This window comes from Symphalangus syndactylus, chromosome 15 (genome assembly GCF_028878055.3).
Source record: "Symphalangus syndactylus isolate Jambi chromosome 15, NHGRI_mSymSyn1-v2.1_pri, whole genome shotgun sequence".
NCBI classification, from domain to species: Eukaryota; Metazoa; Chordata; class Mammalia; order Primates; family Hylobatidae; genus Symphalangus; species Symphalangus syndactylus.
In genome coordinates, this window is record NC_072437.2 from 87,769,265 (window position 1) to 87,792,526 (window position 23,262).

At 36.6% G+C, this 23,262-nt stretch overlaps 1 long non-coding RNA gene across 1 annotated transcript in view; it reads right to left on the reverse strand.

Annotated features, from left to right (window-relative positions):
• Positions 1–8,185: 8,185 nt before the first annotated feature.
• The window catches only part of LOC134732658 (uncharacterized), a 38,748-nt gene continuing 23,671 nt past the window's right edge, over positions 8,186–23,262 (reverse strand). Inside the window, exons 4-6 of the long non-coding RNA XR_010116055.1 lie at positions 14,316–14,394; positions 9,872–9,986; positions 8,186–9,521 (exon numbers count right to left, since the gene is read on the reverse strand). This is a non-coding gene — a long non-coding RNA (uncharacterized lncRNA). The remainder of the gene's footprint in view (positions 9,522–9,871; positions 9,987–14,315; positions 14,395–23,262) is intronic.

Here is a 23,262-nt window from a genome sequence, read left to right on the forward strand (position 1 = left end):
CATTTGGTGTGCGCGTATACATATATATGTTTTTTTTTTTGAGACAGAGTCTCACTCTGTTGCCAAGGCTGGAGTGCGATGGCATGATCTTGGCTCACTGCAACCTCTGCCTCCCCAGTTCAAGCGATTCTCTGGCCTCAGCCTCCTGAGTAGCTGGGATTACAGGCATGCACCACCACACCCGGCTAATTTTTTTATTTTTAGTAGAGGCAGGGTTTCACCATGTTGGTCAGGCTGGTCTCGAACTCCTGACCTCAGGTGATCCACCCACCTCAGACTCCCAAAGTGCTTGGATTACAGGTGTGAGCCACGGTTCCTGGCCTGGTGCTTTAATACTTTAAAAACAACCATGTATGACCTGTACATTGTGTAGACTTACTCTGGACAGTAGGGTGAAGGTAGTTTTCTCAGGGAACTATGCCATTACATTAAGGGCTCTAATTAAATTCATTTGTCTGTAGGTATACCCACGTACCACAAATACACACATGATATGAACACATATACACCTCATCTCCAATGTTACTCAAATATATTTCTCATTGCATGACTCCCTGGCAGTGGGACCAGTAGAGAATGAGAAGACAACTTGTACTTAGTATTTTCACATACAAACCTATCTTTAAGACATTACAAAAAATAAGTTGTAAAAATGTCAGTGTGTTTTTAGTCTCTAATTTTTTTTTCCCTTCTAAAACAAGTTCTCAAAAGCCTATCGTACTATCTCTGATTTCTATTTCAATGGAAGCAGTCAGTACAATGTGTGAAGACCTGGGCATAAAAGCAGCATTAAATTAGCATTAAACAAGACACCAGCATTAAACGAGACAATAAAGTAAGACTAAAAACACTTTGGAAACTAAAAGTACTACCTAAAAGGAAGGTATCACTATCATTTTGAGCATTTATTTATGTAGTTTTGTCTCCTCTGCCTCTTGTTGGCTATAGGATAGAAGCTGTAGATATAATTCCTAAAAGCATAAACTTCGAAGTCAAACCATCTGAGCTTGAATCTGGACTCCCTGGCCTGCTGGTTATGTGACATCAGGCATGCTATTTCTCTGTGACTTGTTTCCTTACCTATAATATATGGATAACAACGGACCTCTCTGAGAGTGGTTGTGAGGACTAAATGAGTTTATAGATGTGAAAGTTGCTGGCAAAGGATAAACACTAAAAGTGTTAGCAGTTACTATTTCTACCGCTGATAATAGCACGTAAACCTTGAGTTTTCCATATACATTTTAGAAAAATCAACAACCCTTTCAGGTAGCTATTAAAATGTTTTTATTTGATGGTTTGGGTCCTTTTCACTATAATAGTCACATAAAATAATAAAAATTTACTGGCCTGTGTTCCAGAGGGGCAAATAAATATTAACAAATGTGTCAGGGCTGATGTTCATTTACAATTCTTTCTCATATTAATAATCTTATAATTTGGAAGAGAACCAGGGTAGTCTAAAAAGTACTTGAAAACTGAAGAGCCTGCATTAAAGGATGAACTAAAAACAATCTTTTCAACCAAGCAATATTGTTTAATCAACTCTCAACAATAATTTAGGTTCAAAAGACTGGCAAAGACAGTACAGAATGAGTATTTTCTGCATGTATGATGCCAGAATCAACTGACCCACTGCCAATTTCAGAGTAAGATTGATCTTACTGGGAACATTCCTTTTAATCAATAACTGAGCACCTATTATGTGCCTGGTAGTGGGAAAAACACACACACACACACCTCTAACTGAAGCTAAATTCCTATTTAACTACAGAACAAGAATTCCAAGGGTAGTATTTCTAAACCTAAGCTATGGCTCTGTAGTCTCATTAATGTCTAAGCGTCCTAGAATATAAACATCAAAAAATCCTCTTTTGATACTACTAACTCAATTCTCCCCACATCAAAAGTGTATGATTATATATCCTTGTGGAATTGATTCCTTCCTGTTTATCCAGAATCTTCACCTTTATTTGCTTTTATGGTCTTAAGAGGGAAATGACTACTTAATAATCCAGTTCTATACTGGGTTTCCTACTGCCTCCAAAAAATCTTAAGAGAAGCGCTAACTTATAAAAGCTTTTAGAGATATTTAAAAATTATGTCTCTACCCCTAGTATTTTCATTACATATATACATTTGAGACAAAGTCTCACTCTGTCACCCAGGCTGGAGTGCAGTGGCGCGATCTCCACTCACTGTAACCTCCACCTCCTGGGTTCAAGCTATTCTCCTGTCTCAGCCTCCTGATTACCTGGGATTACAGGCGTGAGCCACCACACCCGGCTAATTTTTTGTATTTTTAGTAGAGACTGAGTTTCACCATGTTGATCAGGCTGGTCTCAAACTCCTGTCCTCCTGATCCGCCCCTTGGCCTCCCAAAATGCTGATATTACAGGCGTGAGCCACCAGCGTGGCTCTGCCTTACATTTTTAAAGCTAGGATTTGTTCAAGCTGATATGGTGATTTGCTTCACTTCAAAAAATGCCTTATTATCTTGATTCACAGTGTTTTTCCCATTTTACCAATTTTAAGGTCCTGTAAGGCAGTCATTTCTATAATGTACACATCCACTATTAGTAGAAAACCCTTGGAGTTTATATTTGCCTCCCTGAAACTTGATTTGCCCACTTTTGCCCTCTTGTGCAATAAAGAATAAACAAGTCTCAAGATTATTATTTTTTTTCTTTTTCAAGCAGGCTTCTCAGTACCTCTAGCCACTCCTCATGACATTCAAACACCTCATATAGTTTCCATTCTCTGAATCCACTCTAGTTGGTTCACATTCATCTATATACTCTACATGTGGCCTGATATGAGCTCATACCAAGACTGCCAATTAACAATGGTCTGGGGGAACAAATGTTTATCAGCAAATAACAGTTTAACCAAAATAAATAATTTGCATGCTAGCTTTGAAATCTGCTGAACCCTTACCTATAAACTCTTAATTAAATTATCCAACTTGAGTATACAGACACCAAGACCATCTGGTATTACTGAAAATGAAGAAACATCAAAGGGATTTGGTTTCTTAATGAATAGAATATAGGGAGTATTTTAAAACCATTACAATTTTTTCCTGAAGTTATACCTATGTAGAACTTTCTAGAAAGAACAAGTTATCAATTCTTAAAGCTCCAAATTCAGGCCAGGCATGGTGGCTCATGTGGTAATCTCAGCACCTTGGGAGGCGGGAGGACTGCTTGAACCCAGAAGCAGACATGCCTGGGCAACAAAGTGAGACCATATCACTAACAAAAAATTTTAAAAATTAGCCGGGTGTGGGTGGTGCATGCCTGTAGTCCCAACTACTCAGGAGGCTGGGTGGGGAAAATCACTTGAGCCCAGGAGATCGAGGCTGTAGTGAGCCATGATTGTGCCACTGCACTCCCACTACAGCAAGACCTTGTTGCAAAACAAAACAAAAACAAAAACAAAACCCAAAACTCAAACAAACAAAAAGCTGCAAATTCCTCGGGTTTTGGAGGTTATCTAAACACATCTAAAAATCATTAATTCAAAAATGGCACAACAGCTTAACTACTATGGACCTGAGGCTTTTGAGTCATTTTTTTTTTTTTTTTGAGACAGTTTCGCTTTTGTTCAGCACCCATTAAAATGCTGACAAAAGTGGCATAACAGAGGGTTTGGCTTCAAATCTGAACCATAGGCCTGTTTTGGCAGCAAACACCCCTCCTCCAAAATAGCCAGACTTTTACACTTCCAAAATAATATAGTTTATTCTGTTAGCCCAGCTGTTTCTCCGGTTCTAAACCTTTTTTTTTGAAACGGAGTCTCACTCTGTCACACAGGCTGGAGTGCAGTGGCGGGATCTCAACTCACTGCAACCTCCACCCCCCTGGGTTCAAGCGATTCTCCTGTCTCAGCCTCCCAAGTACATGGGATTACACGCGACTGCCACATTTTTGTATTTTTAGTAGAGACAGGGTTTCACCATCTTGGCCAGGCTGGTCTTGAACTCCTGACCTCAGGTGATCCAAAATGCTGGGATTACAGGTGTGAGCCACTGCACCTGGCCTTAAACCTGTCTTTCTGAATGAAACTATTGCTCTTTTAAATTATAAAATTAGTGTGTGAGACAAATGGATTAAGACATATCATTTTTGCTTACATCATAAATGGGTCAAATTCTGACAAAAACATATTTATTATACTAGATAGGCCAAACATTTGTTGAGTTTATTAGTGTCATGTTTACATTTTATAACCATGTTTAAAATGAAATATCCATAACTATTGGTTGTCATTAATAGTAAGAAATATTTTTGAATATCCAATGTGAATTCCACAATTTTACAACAGCTCAGCTTTTTGATAAATGTAACTATTGAGGTACAAAAGAAGAAACAAACTCATAATTTGATATACAGGTCTTAGATTTTTTTTTTTTTTTTTTGAGGCAGGGTCTTGCTCTGTCACCCAGGCTGGAGTGCAGTGGTGCCATCTTGGCCCACTGCAACCTCCACCTCCCAGGTTCAAGCAATTCTCCTGCCTCAGCCCCCCACCACGTAGCTGGGACTACAGGTGTGCACCACCATGCCCGGCTAATTTTTGTATTTTTAGTAGAGATGGGATCTCACCATGTTGCCCAGGCTGGTCTTGAACTCACGTGATCTGCTGGCCTCAGCCTCCCAAAGTGCTGGGATTACAGGCGTGAGCCACCGTGGCCAGATTTCTCTCTTTAAGCAAATTCTGACCAGTACACGTATTTCAGAAGTTATTTTTCTTACTCTCCTGCTCAGAATACTTCATGACCTCCCTTGCCTCATTGTTTTCACGATGAAAAGGTATCCTTGGGGTGACATGCAGATATGGTAGAGGAGGACGCCAGAGTAAACAAGATGCATCTTCCTGTATCCTCAATCTTGAGGAAAAATTCTAATCTTAGGCATTTTTACAATACTATGGAATAAAGTTAGTGGTAATTTTTAGATAAAACTCAAATTTAAAGAAAATATTTGAGCCAGAAGCACATCACTAAACCTCTTCTCTAGAGGAAACATAATCTTTCTAGTCCCTGGCACAGTAATGAATTGGATTAAGAAATAAATTCACTAATCCAAATATGCAACTAGAAGGGTATGTATAAGGCTAATAACAACTGCTTTTCAATGATAAAAATGATTTTTAAATAAAATTTTTTTTTTGCTCTTCCTGAGGTTTCTATGTCTATATAGTACTTTTATGCTAAGAAAAATTAAACTTAACAGAAAAATGCTTAATTTTTAGATATGAAAGCTTCATTGCATTATCAAATCTTTATCACTATAAACCAGATTTGTATTTCTTTAGTTTGTTTACTAATATAGTTTCAAACTAAAAGAGATTTAAATACCCCTTTTCTTACACTTACCTTTTTTTGAGTTCTAGGGGGGGCTTGAAGAATGGGGAAACGACACTGAAATCTCTCAACCACGAACTGAAGAAGTAATTCTTGAATTCCTTTTCAATATTGCTTTGAGAACTTAGAGCAAGCTGTTCCTCTGAAGCTGATTTTAAACTTATCTGATTTTGAAATTTTTCTTCCATGATAGTTAATTCATTATCATGTCTAAAGTTCCTCAACACAGTAGGATTCCCTTTTATAAGTTTCCAAAAGTAAATCATTATATGGAGGTAAGGTTGCTTCAAATAATCACTTTTATTTTTCAAGGATTTCTCTCTCTCCTTTTCAAAAAACAAACTTTGCCCATCACAGAAATCATACATGCTTATTTATAATCAAGAAGATTCCTCCCACCCCTATAAGATTTATCTCTCACCCAGAGTAAACCAGTAAAACAGTTTAGCATATGAATTATTCTGGTGAATCTATTCAACTATTTGATAATCTTTTACTTATTCAATAATGAACAGCTTTTTAGCTCATTAAATATTCACTTGCTATTTTAAATAGCTGCACAGTATCCTACTGAACATGTTAATCAGCCTTTTATTATTGAATGCTTTATAAACAATACCATAACATATGGATTACTTCTTTAAAAAGTGTATCTGTTAATTGCTTTTACAATATTGAAAAACTGAGATAATTATTATTTTAATGTTTATAAATCTTAAGGATATATTGTAAGTGGTTCATACCTATTCGAAGAATTTAAAAAGTCAACTATATAACTTGTCAGCATAAAATTAATATCTGAACCTTGGGACCTGATGTTTAGGCTACTGTTTTGAAGTTTCTTAAATTTAACTTTTTTTTCATATTGCTAATACATGTAAAAGGTTAACCTATATGAATAAATGAGAAACAATGATAGAAGTGTTATATACCTTAGGTGTGCGAAAGTAGAGAAAAAAATTATGAGCTACAGGTATAATATGTTCATTCCATGGGAAGGATGGTTAATGTTAGACTGTTAAGGTCAAGAAACAGTGCACGTGAGAAATTCTGCCTTACTAAAAAAAATGTACAGGCATTAGTTGGGGGAGAACTGGAGCGATGAAATGGCATAAATAAAGGCAAAGAGAAAGAAAAATGGATTAGGACTAGTTCATTTGAAGAAAAATTAAACAACATAGAAAATGTTGGGATAAGAACGCAAGATATCAAAATAAGAAATTTAAATTTTATACTATAGGAAAAAAAATTTTAGGAAGATTAAAAAAGTAGTGTATACTATATAGAAGATGAAATTGTTAGTTTAAAACAGCTAGAGGTGACTGGGTGCGGTGGCTCACGCCTGTAATCCCAACAGTTTGGGAGCCGGGTGGGTGGATCACGAGGTCAGGAGTTTGAAACCAGCCTGGCTAACTAACATAGTGAAACCCTGTCTCTACTAAAAATACAAAAATTAGCTGGGCGTGGTGGCAGATGCCTGTAATCCCAGCTACGCAGGAGACTGAGGCAGGAGAATCGCGTGAACCCGGGAGGCGGAGGTTGCGGTGAGCTGAGATGGTGCCACTGCACTCCAGCTTGAGCAACCGAGTGAGACTCTCTCTCAACAACAGCAACAACAACAACAAAAAACAGCTAGAGGCAAAGAACTAGTTAAAATGCTGCTAAACAGAAACAAGTGAAAAACAACGAAGTACTTAATTATAGTAGAAATTTCAAGGATGAAGGAATCAAAGACACTGTGGTTCATTTGGGTATATGACAACCATGAGCAAATTCAGTGTGTTTCTTGGAGTCATTAGTTTTGGATCCACCTAAATTGATCACGCAGAAAACACTTTCAAAGCCAGCAATGCAAAATTTGCAAAGTCCTGATCATCACACATATACCTATTAACCACCCATTTAAACATTCTGTTTGTATTCTAAGTGGTCTGATGGGGGGTCTAATCTCAAATCAGATTCATAAAAATATTCTGTCCTATCTGTCAACGTCAAATAGGCTAAGGCACATACACATGTCAAAATTGTCTTAAACAAGTATCAAAAACTGGGCTGGGCGTGGTGGCTCACACATGTAATTCCAGCACTTTGGGAGGCCGAGGTGGGCGAATCACAAGGTCAGGAGTTCTAGAGACCAGCCTGGCCAATATGGTGAAACCCCGTCTCTACTAAAAATACAAAAAAAATTAGCCGGACATGGTGGTGGGTGCCTGCAATCCTAGCTACTCAGGAGGCTGAAGCAGAATTGCTTGGACCCGGGAGGCGGAGGTTGCAGTGAGCCGAGAATCGTGCCATTGCGCTCTAGCATGGGCAACAGAGCGAGACTCACTCAAAACAAAGTATGAAAAACTGAATCTGTAGCTCAGATATCTTGTAGCTTAAACAGCTACAAGATATGGCCCCTATCAACTCTCTGATCCTATTAGCTACTATTCTTCCTGTTTACATTTGATCACAGCTACATGTGCCCCTTTGCTGTTCCATGTACACACAAAAAATGCTTCAGCCTCAGGGTCTTTGTATTTGCTATTTCATCTGCTCAGAAGGGTCTTCTTCCAGGTACCTACATGGTTTGCTCCCTTATTGTTTCTAGGTCTTTGTTCAAATGTCATCTCTGTAGGGTATTTCCTGATCATACTATTTAAAAATATCTCTCTTCTGCCTTACAAACACCTTTATCACAATCATTCTCTTTCTCTGCTTTATTTTCTCCACAGAACTTGTCACTCTCTGACATACCAAATATAGTACCTACCAGTCTTTTTTTGTCCATTCATTCCATCACTCACTCCTCTACCCCCAAGACTAATAAGCTCCATGGGGGCTGGGATATATATTTTTTATTCAGTGATAATCTTCAGTACCTAAACAGTAAATAAATGTGTACCTCCTTATATATAAATGTTTCAAACCTATTTTTAATGTTGCTTGTTGAACATTAACATTTTCACACTTCCAGAAATGACATTAATAAAAATATAAACAAATTGATATAAAAATCTGTGTAGACTAAGCTAGAATTGACAAACTCTTAATAAAAGGTGTATTTAAGCTTTCTCAATTATGGGACAACAAATAATAGACTTCATTGCTTCATACTAAAATGGTATTTTTGACTAATCATAAGGAAACTTAAACTACCGTATAGTTATAATCACAGGTATTCAGTCCAAAGAGGCAGAAAGTTTTAGTGGTACTATGAGAACCTGTATCTCTAAAAATGTTAGCTCCATAAGTGTAAGCACTCCCAAATATTATAAGATAATAAAATGTGGAAACAGGCAAACTCTGGGGCGATTTAAAGTTTCTACTACTTCCTAAAGATTTTCTTTAATAGAATCATTCGTGCTAAGTAGATAAAAGTTACAAATTACAAAAGACACAGAATACATCCAATAACAAATTAATCAGACTGAGGAATATTTAGTGTAAAACTGGCTTAAAATTTTTTGTCAGCAGAATTTCTCAACATCTAACCCTATAGCAAGTAATACAAATAACAAGGAGATTCTTCAAACAGTTGGCATTTCTTCAAAACACAAGGGTCCAATTATAAGAAAAATATCACATTATTCAAAGTCCTACAGAATTAGAGGGAATCTGTACTACTCATGTTTTTGCATAAATTCCATGATTTATAAATAAACCCAAAATATAAATTATAAACATTTAATTTCAGTATAACGTAGACAAAAACAGCAGCTAACTTGTCATCTTTCACAGTAATTTTAACGTAAAAGGTTTAAACATTTATTTTGCCAATATATTTTTCATTGCATATAGGCTGAGAAAAAAAAAAGACATCCGAAATACCTGAGATGTATTTTATAAGTAAACAAAGTAAGAACATAAACTTAAATTTCTGGTGGAGGAGTTAAGTCTTCATTAAAAGGGTTCAAGCTATTAGTAATAAAATAGAAGTTATAAGTAATCCCTTGACATGTATAAAATAAAATTTTTTAGTAGATGGGAATGTAACGATGATAGTCTCTCATTTCTTCTCCCAGATATGCAAGTGATATATCTAAATACTTACTAGAGCCAAATCTATCTCAAAAGTTTAGGTCATTTTTTTTTTCCTTTTTGATAGTATTCAATGAGAAATAACACTTTAAATTAAAACTTTTTCCATGAGAAAGGTACAGTAATTATCCACCTGCAAAAGGAAAAAAACACAATTTGATTTAGAATGTCAACTTCTAAATATATAAATATATTAATTTAGAGAAACAATAGTTTATGAAAGTATAATCTTGCTAATCCAAGTAGGGCTAACTGATGCAGGTAACAGTAATGACACTTAGTGGCTTAAAAACACCTATAACTCTGACTTAACCAAAAAGATACATAACTGACTGAAGAAAATCTTTAATGTTAAAATGGAATTTAGTCTACAGCTAGGCTAAGTTTTCAAATCTACTATCACATATTAATCTGTGTGATCTTAAGAGATTTGTACTTGAACATAAGATGCAAATAGAATGACTGAAATACATTTCTTGCTACCTCCTGGATACTCTCCTGTAGTCCTCTGAGTAAGCTCCAAACTCAATCCATAATCCAAGTAACAGACTTAAGATGTTCAATATTGGAAGTCTTTGGCATCAATTAAAAAAGAAACCTAAATGAAAAAGATTAGTATTTTTTTCCAAACAAGAAGAAATGAAAACTTAATATATACCCCTATATAACTATATGCAGTTTGTTTTGCAAAACAAAAAGCCAAAATAAGATTAACACTGAAAGGTATAAACTTTCATTTTACTGCTGGCTCCTTATGTGTTTCAAAATTGTAACTCTACAAATAAAACATCCAGTACTGTTGAGAGTTTCCTAAATGTTATTTTTCATTAGATATCAACAGGCCACCCCCTCTTCTCTAAGAAGAGACTGTAATGTACATACTATAAGTTTTAATGCAGCATTTTTCCTATATTTTCTTACTTCTCAAATATTTCAATTTTCCTTTAATCCATTGTCAGGATTAAAAACAAGAAGTCTTCATTTAGCTATAAAAGCTCCAAATGATCCTTCATCACACTTAAGAGCACTTAAAGATATAAAGAATCATCTGGTAAATGTAAAATGCAAATTTTTTCTTGTCATTTAGAAGACAGATTGAATGTAATTTTCGAAAACCTGACTTCAGATACATTTAGGAATACAAAGAAAAAGAAACAAAAAACACCTAACTCCTAGGTTGTTCTAAAAAATATTAGACAGTATTGGGTAAACTTTGTAATTCATTCAATAAATATTCTAAGCATTTGTGTTAGGTCCTGGAATATTTTTAGTGGAATCAAAAATTATATATTTGGTGAAGTCTTTCATGCAATGGTTGAAAGGAAATAAAGCAAGTTAAGAGCTTGATAAACGATTTTTAAAAGCACCAAGACAGTGTTTCCATGTAAACGCTGGCATTTAGTTCTATCCACTATGTATGGTATACTGGGAACAAAATGTTGCTGGATAAAAAATGAGAACTTTTATATAATATTTTATCTTCAAATTAGAATTTAAACAAAAAGGTCCTTAAGCTTTTGAATACAATTTCTTTTCTTTTGTTGTTGAGACAGAGTCTCACTCTGTCGCCCAGGCTGGAGTGCAGTGGCATGATCTCGGCTCACTACAACCTCTGCCTCCTGGGTTAAGGCGATTCTGCTGCCTCAGCCTCCCATGTAGCTGGGATTACAGGCCCCCACCACCATGCCTGGCTAATTTTTGCATTTTTAGTAGAGACGGGGTTTTGCCATGTTCACCAAGCTGGTCTTGAACTCCTGACCTCAGAGGATCCACCCACCTTGGCCTCCCAAAGTGCTGGGATTACAGGCGTGAGCCACCGTGCCCAGCCTGGAATACAATCCCCTTTCCCTTTCCCCTCCTTTCCAGGCTGGAGTGCAGTGGTATGATCTCGGCTCACTGCAACCTCTGCCTCCTAGATTCAAGTAATTCTCCTGACTCAGCTTCCTGAGTAGCTGGGATTATGGGCGCACGCCACCATGCCCAGCTAATTTTTGTATTTTTAGTTGAGATGGGGTTTCACCATGTTGGTCAGGCTGGTCTTGAACTCTCGACCTTGTGATCCGCCTGCCTCAGGCTCCTAAAGTGCTGGGATAACAGGTGTGAGCCACCGCGCTTGGCTCAAATACAATTTCTTAAATTACATCTGAAGTACTTCATAAATTTCCAAAATAGACAATTTTGATTGTAAAGGACTAATTAACAACTGCTTTTATTTTGTAGATTTTCTGCATGGTTACAACTGAAAACTCTAAGACACTCCTTGTACAAAATAACACCAGAGTTATGATACACTACGCAAAATACACTCATTTTCTCCTGAACATCATTTTTAAGTTTAATGACTTTAAAACATTACAGACAAGGAAAAGAACATAAATAGAGCATTTTTGTTCAGATTTTTGTTGTTGTTGCTGTTAAGATGGAGTCTCGCTCTGCTGCCCAGGCTGGAATTCAAGTGATTCTCCCGGGTACAAGTGATTCTCCTGCCTCAGTAGCTGGGATTACAGATGCCCGCCACCACACCCGGCTAATTTTTTATTTTTAGTAGAGCCAGGGTTTCACCACATTGCCCAGGCTGGTCTCGAACTCCTGACCTCACATGATCCACCTGCCTTGGCCTGAGATTACAGGCATGAGCCACCATGCCCGGCCTTTTGTTCAGATTTTAATTAAATTAGGCCAGGGGTGGTGGCTCATGCCTATAATCCCAGCACAGTGGGAGGCTAAGGCAAGACTGCTTGAGCCCAGGAGTTTCAAACCAGCCTGGGCAGCATAGTGAGACCCTGTCTCTTATTTTTATTTATTTATTAGTTTTAATTTTTAAATTTTTATTTATTTTTTTGAGACGGAGTTTCACTCTTGTTGTCCAGGCTGGATTGAAATGGCGTGATCTTGGCTCATTACGACCTCCACCTCTCGGGTTCAAGCAATTCTCCTGCTTTAGTCACCCGAGTAGCTGGGACTACAGGCATGTGCCACCACGCCTGGCTAATTTTTTGTATTTTTAGTAGAGACGGGGTTTCACCATGTCGGTCAGGTTGGTCTCGAACTCCTGACCTCACATCATCCACCCTCCTTGGCCTCCCAAAGTGCTGGGATTACAGGCTTAAGCCACTGTGCCAAGCTCTACTTTTCTTATTTTTTTTTTTTTGTTGTTGAGACAGAGTCCCCCTCTGTCACCCAGGCTGGAGTGCAGTGACGCGATCTTGGCTCACTGCAAGCTCCGCCTCCCAGATTCACGCCATTCTCCTGCCTCAGCCTCCCGAGTAGCTGGGACTACAGGCGCCCGCCACCACGCCCAGCTAATTTTTTTGTATTTTTAATAGAGATGGGGTTTCACCGTGTTAGCCAGGATGGTCTTGATCTCCTGACCTAGTGATCCACCCGCCTTGGCCTCCCAAAGTGCTGGGATTACGGGCATGAGCCACTGAGCCTGGCTGTCTACTTTTATATTTAATAAAAATTTTTAAGAATACAAAAAAGTTAAAAAAATTATGTTGACATATTTATATCAATAAAATTAACTACAATCATAATTTGGTCTTACTCTGAGTTAAATCTTGAATATAAAAAAGTAAACAAAGTAAACAAGACCTTATTTTTGACTTATCAAACAAAAATCTTTGGCTAAGGATTTAAGAAGACATTTTAATAAAAACATGAAAAAAATAGTATACTGTTATAAAGTTAGAAGAAATAAGACTAAGACCCCAATCTGTCATGTGTAGCAAATTATTTGAGTTTTGTGTTTCCTTAGCTATCCAATGAGTGGGTTGGTCACTTTTAAGAGTTTTCCTACCTTTAAAGTTATGGTTAAGTATGACGTTTTGAGAACCAGAATTTTAGGTATTTAATTCACATATTTTGATGCCTTTTCCCCTTCAGATATAAAGAAATATTCAGAAACAGTACTAAATATTATCTTCTAAGCTCTGTCCAAAATGCTTAATATATTTTATATTTACCTATAAAGATGTATTTTAAAAGTAATTTCAAAACAAAGGGAAAACTAGAATTTGTTTTATCCCAAGTAAAAATCTGAATTAATGTCTATGTTGAATATAAATGTGCATTAAAATAAATTCCTCTAATGCTGCATAAGCTTTTTAAAAAAACTCTTGATGGCATTCAATACAATTATTAAATTGCAATTATACTATTTGAAGAGACAATACATCTGAAAAATTAGTATTAATTCATTCTTACAGAATCATACTAAAAATAAGATTATCAATAATACTGAAAAGACACTATCAATAAAACTGAAAACACATTAGTAACATTAATACACATTAAAATACAACTGTAGAGTATGGTCAACCTTACTTCAGCAGCACAGTTAATACTGGAGATAATTTTAGAATCTTAACGCCAATATTTACGTGCTGCTAAGGCACTGCTGACATTGCTATCGTTAAGAGCTATGAATAAAAAGAAATATATTTTCTTCAGAAGATCAGATCCTTGTATTTTTGAGGCAGCACAATATGGCCTGCACCTTTTCAAAATCCACAAACCATTATGTGCTGCTACTTTACTCCAAGGTTTTGTTTTTTTTAAACACACATTCGCGCCTAAAGAATATAAAAAATATTTTCTTTCAGAAAAAAAAGAATGCATGTAAAAAAATCTATGTTTAAACATTATAACATTGATGTAACATGCATAATTATTTTTAAGGAGATTTTAAGTAGAATAATAAAACATTTCTACATCAAAAAATTAACTGAAGTCCACTCTGTGCCCAGCACAGTGCTATAGGTTTAGAAACAGAAAGAATAAAATGAGGAAAAGAAAAGCATTTATTTGCTATGCCAACTTAACAGGGCAATACAATTAAATGCTTAAACTTTTGAATATATTCAATATATGAATTTATTTTTCCTTGTATAAACAAACAAGTAAATTTATAAAATTTGATCTTTACCTTGGTAAAAGCAGAATTTACAAACATTTTGTTCCTTGCAGTACATCTTTCAAAAGACATCTTCATCAAATAGGTAAGACTTCACATCAAGGGAAAAACATGAAATGACATACAAGAGCTCAGTTTCAATAAACTTAAGCTAGCAAAATGCAAATACACTTTTAAAGAAAAATACTTTAATTCTAAATGTTACTTTTATTAAATATCTAATTAAGACATTTTAATTCTAAATATAATTAAGAAAAAAAGCTCTAAACAAATTCTCCCTTAAATAATTTGTTATTAATAATCCAAATATTTTACTTTCAACATTGATCTTCATACTAGAAGTTCTCTTAGAGTTGGATATCATTTGATACAGTAATTCTAAAATACAAATCCTTAAGTAATTCTAAAATATGAATCCTTGGGATGATGAGTTAATTTGGTACCCTGAGATGAGAAATAAAACAAATCCTGTAGCTCTTGATCTTCCTATTCCCTGTTTCTGGTCCATTTACCAGGTAAGGAAGAAACTCCTAGTTTCCACTTACTCAGATGTAGAAATGAAATTCCTTTTCTCTAAAAGATATCAGAAAATTGCCACCACTTTAGTGGTGCCACCATTCAAGCCTGGACAATCTTTTTTGCCCCATGTTCTCATCATTAAAGTGACTATGCTAAAGTCACAATACATCTATTACAGAATAGTAAGGTGAGGTACACAACCAAAGCACTAAAATTTGCTCTTCCATTCTAGTATCTAATTACTTATACAAAGCACAGGTTCACATTCCATATGAATTTTTTCTGAGTATTTTTCCCATTAATAAAAAATATATGTAGCTAATCTCCTATCTAAGCAACCTGGATTTCACATATAACTCTGCTCTTTATTCTCTCAAGTTTCTGCACAACGTTTTTTTAATTGTTTTTTATTTTTTCTTTTTTAAGAGAGCAGTTTCCGTATCTTTTAGAGAAAAAAAAATTCATTTCTACATCTGAGTAAGTGGAAACTTTAGGAGTATACTTCCTTACCTGGTAAATGGACCGGAAATAGGTAGGGAATAGGAAGATCAAGAGCTACAAGATTTGTTTTATTTCTCATCTCAGGGTACTCTGTTGCCCAGGCTGGGGTACAGTGCCATGATCGTAGCTCACTGCAGCCTTGACCTCCTGGGCTTAAGTGATCCGTCCACCTCAGCCTCCCAAGTAGCTGGGACTACAAGTGCACACCACCACGCACAGCTCTTTACATTTTTATTTTATTGTAGAGACAGGGTCTTGCTATGTTGCCTAGGATGGTCTTGAACTCCTGGCCTCAAGCAATCCTCCTGCCTTGGCCTCCCAAAGTCCTAAAATTACAGGCAAAAGCCACTATGCCTGGCCTGCACTTTTTTTTTTTTGAGACGGACTGGGTTTCACCATGTTAGTCAGACTGGTCTTGAACTCCTGACCTCAGGTGATCCACCTGCCTTGGCCTCCCAAAGTGCTGAGATTACAGGCATGAGCCACTGCGCCCATCCTGGCCTGCACAATTTTTAACATGTAACCAAGATAAATCCGTTTGCATTCACTTGAGAACTATATATTTGTATTTATCAATTATATTAAGGAATTGTCCTTCGGGGTCCCCCTCATCACATACATTTTCCAGATAGAAACTTAAACATTTTTTTTTTCAAATACGAAAGGTGCCTGTAAATTATTTAACAAATATTTTATTGAATATCTACTATGTGCCAGGCACCGTCCCAGTTATTACACTAGTTGGTAGTATACCAGATAGTCTCTTTTCAGAGAGAGTAAAGTCATTTTAAGACAACTTAAAGTAAAGTGAAGGATCTTAAGCTGAAGAATTTAGTGCCAGCAAAGGATGGTTTGAGTTTCAGAGAGGTTTGGTTTTAAAAATGTCAAGATAACAGGAGAAGCAGCTTTGAGGCAGCAGATGAGTTCCCAGACACCATTAAGAAAATCGGTGGGGGCCGGGCACGGTGGCTCACACCTGTAATCCCAGCACTTTGAGAGGCTGAGGCGGGCGGATCACGAGGTCAGGAGATCGAGATCATCCTGGGTAACATGGTGAAACCCTGTCTCTACTAAAAATACAAAAAATTAGCCGGACATGGTGGCGGGCACCTAGCAGGTGCCTGTAGTCCCAGCTACTGAGGAGGCTGAGGCGGAGAATGGCGTGAACCCGGGAGGCGGAGCTTGCAGTGAGCCGAGATTGCGGCACTGCACTCCAGCCTGGGTGACAGAGCCAGACTCCATCTCAACAACAACAACAAAAAAAACATTTAGAAAATCGGTGGGGAGAAAGGACAGGTTTTTTTTTTTTTTTTTTTTTTTTTTTTTGAGACGGAGTCTTGCTCTGTCGCCCAGGCTGGAGTGCAGTGGTGCCATCTCGGCTCACTGCAAGCTCCGCCTCCTGGGTTCATGCCATTCTCCTGTCTTAGCCTCCCGAGCAGCTGGGACTACAGGCACCTGCCACCACGCCTGGCTAATTTTTTGTATTTTTAGTAGAGACAGGGTTTCACCATGTTAGCCAGGATGGTCTCAATCTCCTGACCTCGTGATCCGCCCGCCTCGGCCTCCCAAAGTGCTGGGATTACAGGTGTGAGCCACCGCACCCAGCCCAGGAAGGGATTTTAATGCTGATAAATGTGCCCTATCCCGGAAGAAAATGCCATAAAGGACATTTATTAGTAAGGAAGAAAAGCAAGCACCAGGATTTAAGGCAGGAAGAGATAGGCAAACTCTACTGTTCTGTGCAAATGCAGTCAGTTTGCTGCCCTTAGCCATAAAGCTGCTAATCCCTGAGCCTCAAAGGGAAAAAACACCAGCAGCCAGTCTTTTGGTTGTACAACAAGAAGGTATGGACGAGAATGCTTTTTCTGGATTGGTTCCATCAATGCTTTGTTCCCAAAGTCAGGAAGTACCTTGCCAATAAGGGACTGCCTTTTAAAGTTCTTTTGATATTGGACAATACTCCTGGCCACCCAGAACCACAAGTTCAACACCAAAAGCACTGAGGTGGTCTATGTGCCCCCACACAATGTCTTTATTTCATCCTCTGTATTAGGGTCATAAGGACCTTTGCAGCTCATTATACATTGTACTCTGTGGAAATGACTATCAACGCTGTGGAAGAGAACCCTGATAGAATAACATGAAAGTCTGGAAGAATTATACCACTGATTATGCACTGTTGTTACAGAAAAAGCTGTGAATGCCATCAAGTCTTAAACACATTCCTGGAGAAAACCGTGTCCAGATGATGTGTATGACTTCACAGGATTTATGACAGAGACAATCGAGGAAATCATGAGAGACTGTGGATATGACAAAAAAAGGTATGGTGGGGGAAGGCCGAAGGGTTTCAAGATATGGATCTTTGAGAAATTCAACAGCTAACAGACACCATACCACAGAAATTAACACAACTTGATCGAGATGATTGGTTCTGAACTAGTGCCAGATGATGAGGAAGACAACACAGAAGCAGTGCCAGACATATACTGCTGGCACTGACATTAGAGAGTCTGGCAGAAGGGCTGCAATTATTCAAGACTACTTTTGATTTCTTTTATGACATGGACCCTTCTATAATATGGGCACTGAAACTAAAGCAAAAGGTGGACAGACGATTGGTTAATATATAAAAACACTTTTTAGAAAAATAAAAAAAGCAAAAAAGTCAGGCAGAAATTACGATTATTTCTGTAAAGTTACACAAAGTGTGCCTGGCCTTTCCTGCCTCCTGTCCCACCTCCTCCACCTCTTCCACTCCAGAGACAGCAAAACCAATCCCTTTTCTTCCTCAGCCTGCTCAATGTGAAAACAGTGAAGATGAAGGCCTGTATGACGATCTACTTCCATTTAATTAATAGTGAATATATTTTCTTTAGCTTACTTTAATATGGTATATGATAAACATAACATATAGAATATGTTATTGACTTTATGTTATTGGTAAGGCTTCTGGTCAACAGTAGGCTATCTGTAGTTGAGTTTTAGGGAAGCCAAAAGTTATACATAGATTTTCAACCGCATGGGGATTGGTGCCTCTAATCCTCACATTGTTCAAGGGTCAATTGTATTTTTAAAATTGTGGTTTAATATACATAAAAGTCACCATTTTAACCAGTTTTAAGTGCATACTTCTGTGGTATAAATGTTTGCCCTGTTGTGCAACCCTCCATCTCCAGAACTTTTTCATCTTCCCCAAGTGATACTGCTTAAACACTAACTGCCCATCTCCTCTGCCCCTCAGCCTCAGGAAATCACCATTCTACTTTCTGTCTCTATGAATTTGCCTATTCTAGTTATCTCATATAAGTGGAATCATACAGTATTTGTCCTTTTGTGTCTGGCTTAGTTCACTTAGCATAACTTTTTCAAGATTCATCCATGTTGTAGCATGCAACAAAATTTTCCTCTTTACAGTTGAATAGTTTTCCATTGTGTGTGTATAATTTTGTCCATTCATGTGATGATGGGCATTTAGGTTGTTTCTGTCTTTGGGCTATTATGAATAATGCTGCCATGAACATGGTGTGCAAATATCTTTGAAATCCTTCTTTCAATTATTTTGGGTATATGTCCAAGTGGAATTGCTGGATCTTACAGTAATTCTATTTTTAATTTTTTTGAGAAACTGCCATACTGTGTTCTACAGTGGCTACACCATTTTACATTCTCACCAGCAATTTACAACTTCTCCCATCCTTGCCAACATGTTATTTTCTGGTTTTGTTTTTGATAATAGCCATTCTAATGAAAATGAAGTGGTATCTCATTGTGGTTTTCACTTCCATTTCCCTAATGAATAGCGATGTTGAGCATCTTGTGTTTGCTGGCCAATTGTATATCTTCTTTGGAGAAATGTCTATTTAAGTCCTTTGCCCATTTTTTGACTGGGTTGTTTACTTTTTATTGAGTTTATACATTCTGGATATTAATCTCTTATTAGATACATGATTTGCAAATATTTTCTCCGATTCTGTGGACTGACTTTTCACAGTGATAGTGTCCTTTGATGCACAGAAGTTTAATTTTGTTTTTTTTTTTGAGATGGAGTCCCATTCTGTTGCCCAGGCTGGAGTGCAGTGGCACGATCTCGGCTCACTGCAATCTCCGCCTCCCAGGTTCAAGCAATTCTCCTGCCTCAGCCTCCTGAGTAGCTGGGACTACAGGTTCCCACCACCACGCCCGGCCAATTTTTGTGTTGTTTTACCACGTTGGCCAGGCTGGTCTCAAACTCCTAACTTTCTGATTCACATGCCTCGGCCTCCCGAAATGCTGGGATTACAGGTGTGAGCCACAGTGCCTGGCCAGAAGTTTTAAATTTTGATGAAGTCCAATTGATCTACTTGTTTGGTCTGTGCTTTTGGTGTCATATCTGAGAAATCACTGCCAAATCCAATGTCTTGAAGCTTTTGCTCTTTGTTTTCTTCTAAGAGTTTCGTATTTTTTAACTCTTATGCTTAGGGCTTTGATTTAGAAATTAATTTTTAGTTACTTTTTGTATATGGTGTATGGTAAGGGTCCAACTTTGTTTTTTGCTAGTGTGGATATCCAATTTTCCCAATACTATTTGTTGAAGAGTCCTTTCTTTACCGAATGAGGATCTTTGGCACTTCTTGGCACCTTTGGTGAAAATCACTTGAAAATATATGCAAGGGTTTATTTGTGGGCCCTCGGGTCTATTTTCATGAATCTATATGTCTAGCTTTATGCTTTGTAGGAGGTTTTGAAATCAGGTAGTGAGATCTCCGACTCTCTTTTTAAAATTTGTTTTGGTTATTTCATGTCCTTTGAGATTCCATATGAATGTGAGAATAAATTTTCCCATTTCTGTTAAACAAAATTTAGGATTTTGATAGGAATTGCATTCAACCTGTAGATCATTTTGGGCAGTACTGTCATTTTAACAATATTAAGTCTTCCAATCCATAAATGTGGGATGCCTTTCCATTTATTTATTGTCTTTAATTTCTTTCAGCAATTTTTTTTGTAGTTGCTGTACACAAGTCTTTTACCTCCTTGGTTACGTTTATCCCCAAATATTTTATTCTTTTTGGTGTTTTATAAATGGAATTGTTTTAATTTCCTTTTTGAATTGTACATTGTTAGTGAACAGACACACAATTGGATTTTTGTGTGATTTTGTATCATACAACTTTGTTAAATTCATTAGTTCTAACCGTTTTTGGTGGAATCTTAAGGGTTTTCTAGATACATGATTGTGTCATCTGTGAACAGGGATAATTTTTATTTACTATTATCTTTTATATCTAAAATTGGTTTAAGGGCTTTCTGGCAATCTTGGTCCATTCATTCTCTAATTCTCCTAGAAACACATCAGACAGCTGTGTCCCTTCTCTTCTTTCAAACTTCCAACACTTTCCCTTTCATTTTTACTTTCATTGAGAAAACAGAAACTATCAGAAATTTCCTCAGTTCCCACCAAATCTATCTAACATGTATCTGTGTGCATACAACTCTTCCTTCTTTCTAGTATCAATGAACCCTCACTGTTCATAAGACAAATTCCTTCTCTTTTATCCTCACTTACTTACTTAAGGATATTCCTTTAGATATTCTCCTGCATCTTTAATCTTCCTCTCTGTTGCATGATTCCTATCAGCAAACATGCTACAATTTATCTCAGCATAATTTTATCTCTTAAAGACTGTTACTATCTGTAATAACATTACAATTTTATCACTGATGTTTTAGTAAACAACCATGGAGGAAGACTTTTTCCTTATCCATTTTCCTTTCATTTCTAACTATCTGATTTATATTTGAAAGCCTGAAACATTTAAACTATTAAAATATTTATTATAATTCTCCAGAAAAAAATATGAAAATTCTTGATTTAAATGTATTAACAAATCGAAAGATTCAGTGGAACAATTCCAGGCACATAGAGAAGATATATCTCTTTCTTTTCTTGTGTTCAATAACAATAATAATCTCCTCCCAGTGTGGTATAGTTTGATGTTTCCTTTCCACTTATCTTCGCCTTATGGGCTGCCAAAGTAGTTTTATACTATGCCTTCAAAAAGGGACTATTTTAAATTTAAAATTTCCTGGAGTCTATAAGTTTAGACTATTTCTACTCACATGATAGGGATATTCAGATACTAATACATGCCATCAATATGGCTTTGCTAGTTTGTTGTTTAGACATGTCCTTATATGGCACTACATTACTTTAGGTTTTCTGAACATTTTACTTTCAATCCAGCATCAACACAATCTGTAATGGTAATTACTTTCTCCAAATATGCCTTAATTCTATTCTGCACTTGAAGCTCTAAGGAACTGTGTATATACAGTGCCTGGGCTACAGAATGACTATCCTTGCTCAATGACAGTGGAATAATACACAGTATGTCAGTATTATACCAGACGGAAAATTTATAAATAGCTATTCTTTAATATCTTTATGTAAAGCCCTGAGTTATGGGGTCTAAAATAAATGCATGACAATTTCACTAAACATGGTAATTTTTTCTTTTTTTTTTTTTGAGACAGAGTCTTCTTTTGTCACCTAGGCTGGAGTACAGTAGCGTGATCTCAGCTCACTGCAACCTCCTCCTCCCAGGCTCAAGCTATCCTTGCACCTCAGCCTCCCAAGTAGCTGGGACTACAGGCCTGTGCCACCACGCCCAGCTAAGGTTTGTATTTTTTTTTTTTTAAGACGTGGTTTCATCAAGTTGGCCAGGTTGGTCTCAAACTCCTGGCCTCAAATGATCCTCCCGCCTTGGTGTCGCAAAGTGCTGGGATTACAGGCATGAGCTACCATGCCTGGTGAAACATGGTAATTTTTTTTTATTACCCTACTATGAAGTTGAAAGTCTTATAAAGTGTCCAAATATATAACATTTACAGGAAAGATTAAAATGTGCTTTTGCTTGATTCTTGTTTCTGGAATATAAATACTTAAAAACAAAAAGGCTCTATTAACTAGAGAAGATACCTTTAAAATTCAGTTAGGAATACGCATTCAATAAAATAATAATCAGACTTAATCCAATATGACTGTTTTATAATATAAAAAACCTAGTTGTTGAGTTTAGGCAAATATAAAGTTTTACTGTTTCTAAACTGCCTTGATTTCTTCTGATGAAAAAATGACTGAAAGATTGCTTAAAAACTGTGTATGAAGTAGATTTCAATCTGGAAAATTTATTCCAGAAAGTCAGACTATATATGTAAGCCCCCGAAATGTTATTTTAATATTAGATTCTCTTATAATCATTTCCTTATACAAAAAGTTAAACTTCTTAGAAATCAAACATTCATATTTTATTTGATGATTTTACTTCCTAAATACTAAATGACTAAATTACAAAAATATGTTAGTCAAGAAATGCAATATAAAAGGTTTGATAAATATGCTATTTACATTTTTTTCTTACATTCTTCTTTTGCTCCCTTTTATGTCCTAATCATTCATACTTGCCCATTGTTATTCTTTCTTAACACTCAATTTTCATCTTGTGTCAATCATCCCTTGTATTCAGCTAGTCAATAAAACGAATTGATTCTTTAAGACCTCAGTTCATTGATTTCTTCGCCATTCTTGATTTCATACCTTAAATCTAGATTTAAGTATCTTATAAATCCAATTGCATTTTAGCTGGACCTCCTAGTCCTTAATCAATTAATAAATCTTCCCAAAGTTACATATTCGAGAATGTATCTAGGCTGGATGAGGTGGCTCATGCCTGTAATCCCGGCACTTTTGGAGGCTGAGGTAGGAGGATTGCTTGAGCCCAGGAATTTGAGAGACCAGCCTGGGCAACATAGCAACACCCCATCTCTACAAAAAAATTTTTATTATTATTTTTTAACTTTTATTTTAAGTTCAGTGGTACAACTGCAGGTTTGTTATGTAGGTAAACTTTTATCATGGGAGGTTTTTTTTGTTTGCTTTTTTTTTTTTTTTTTTTTG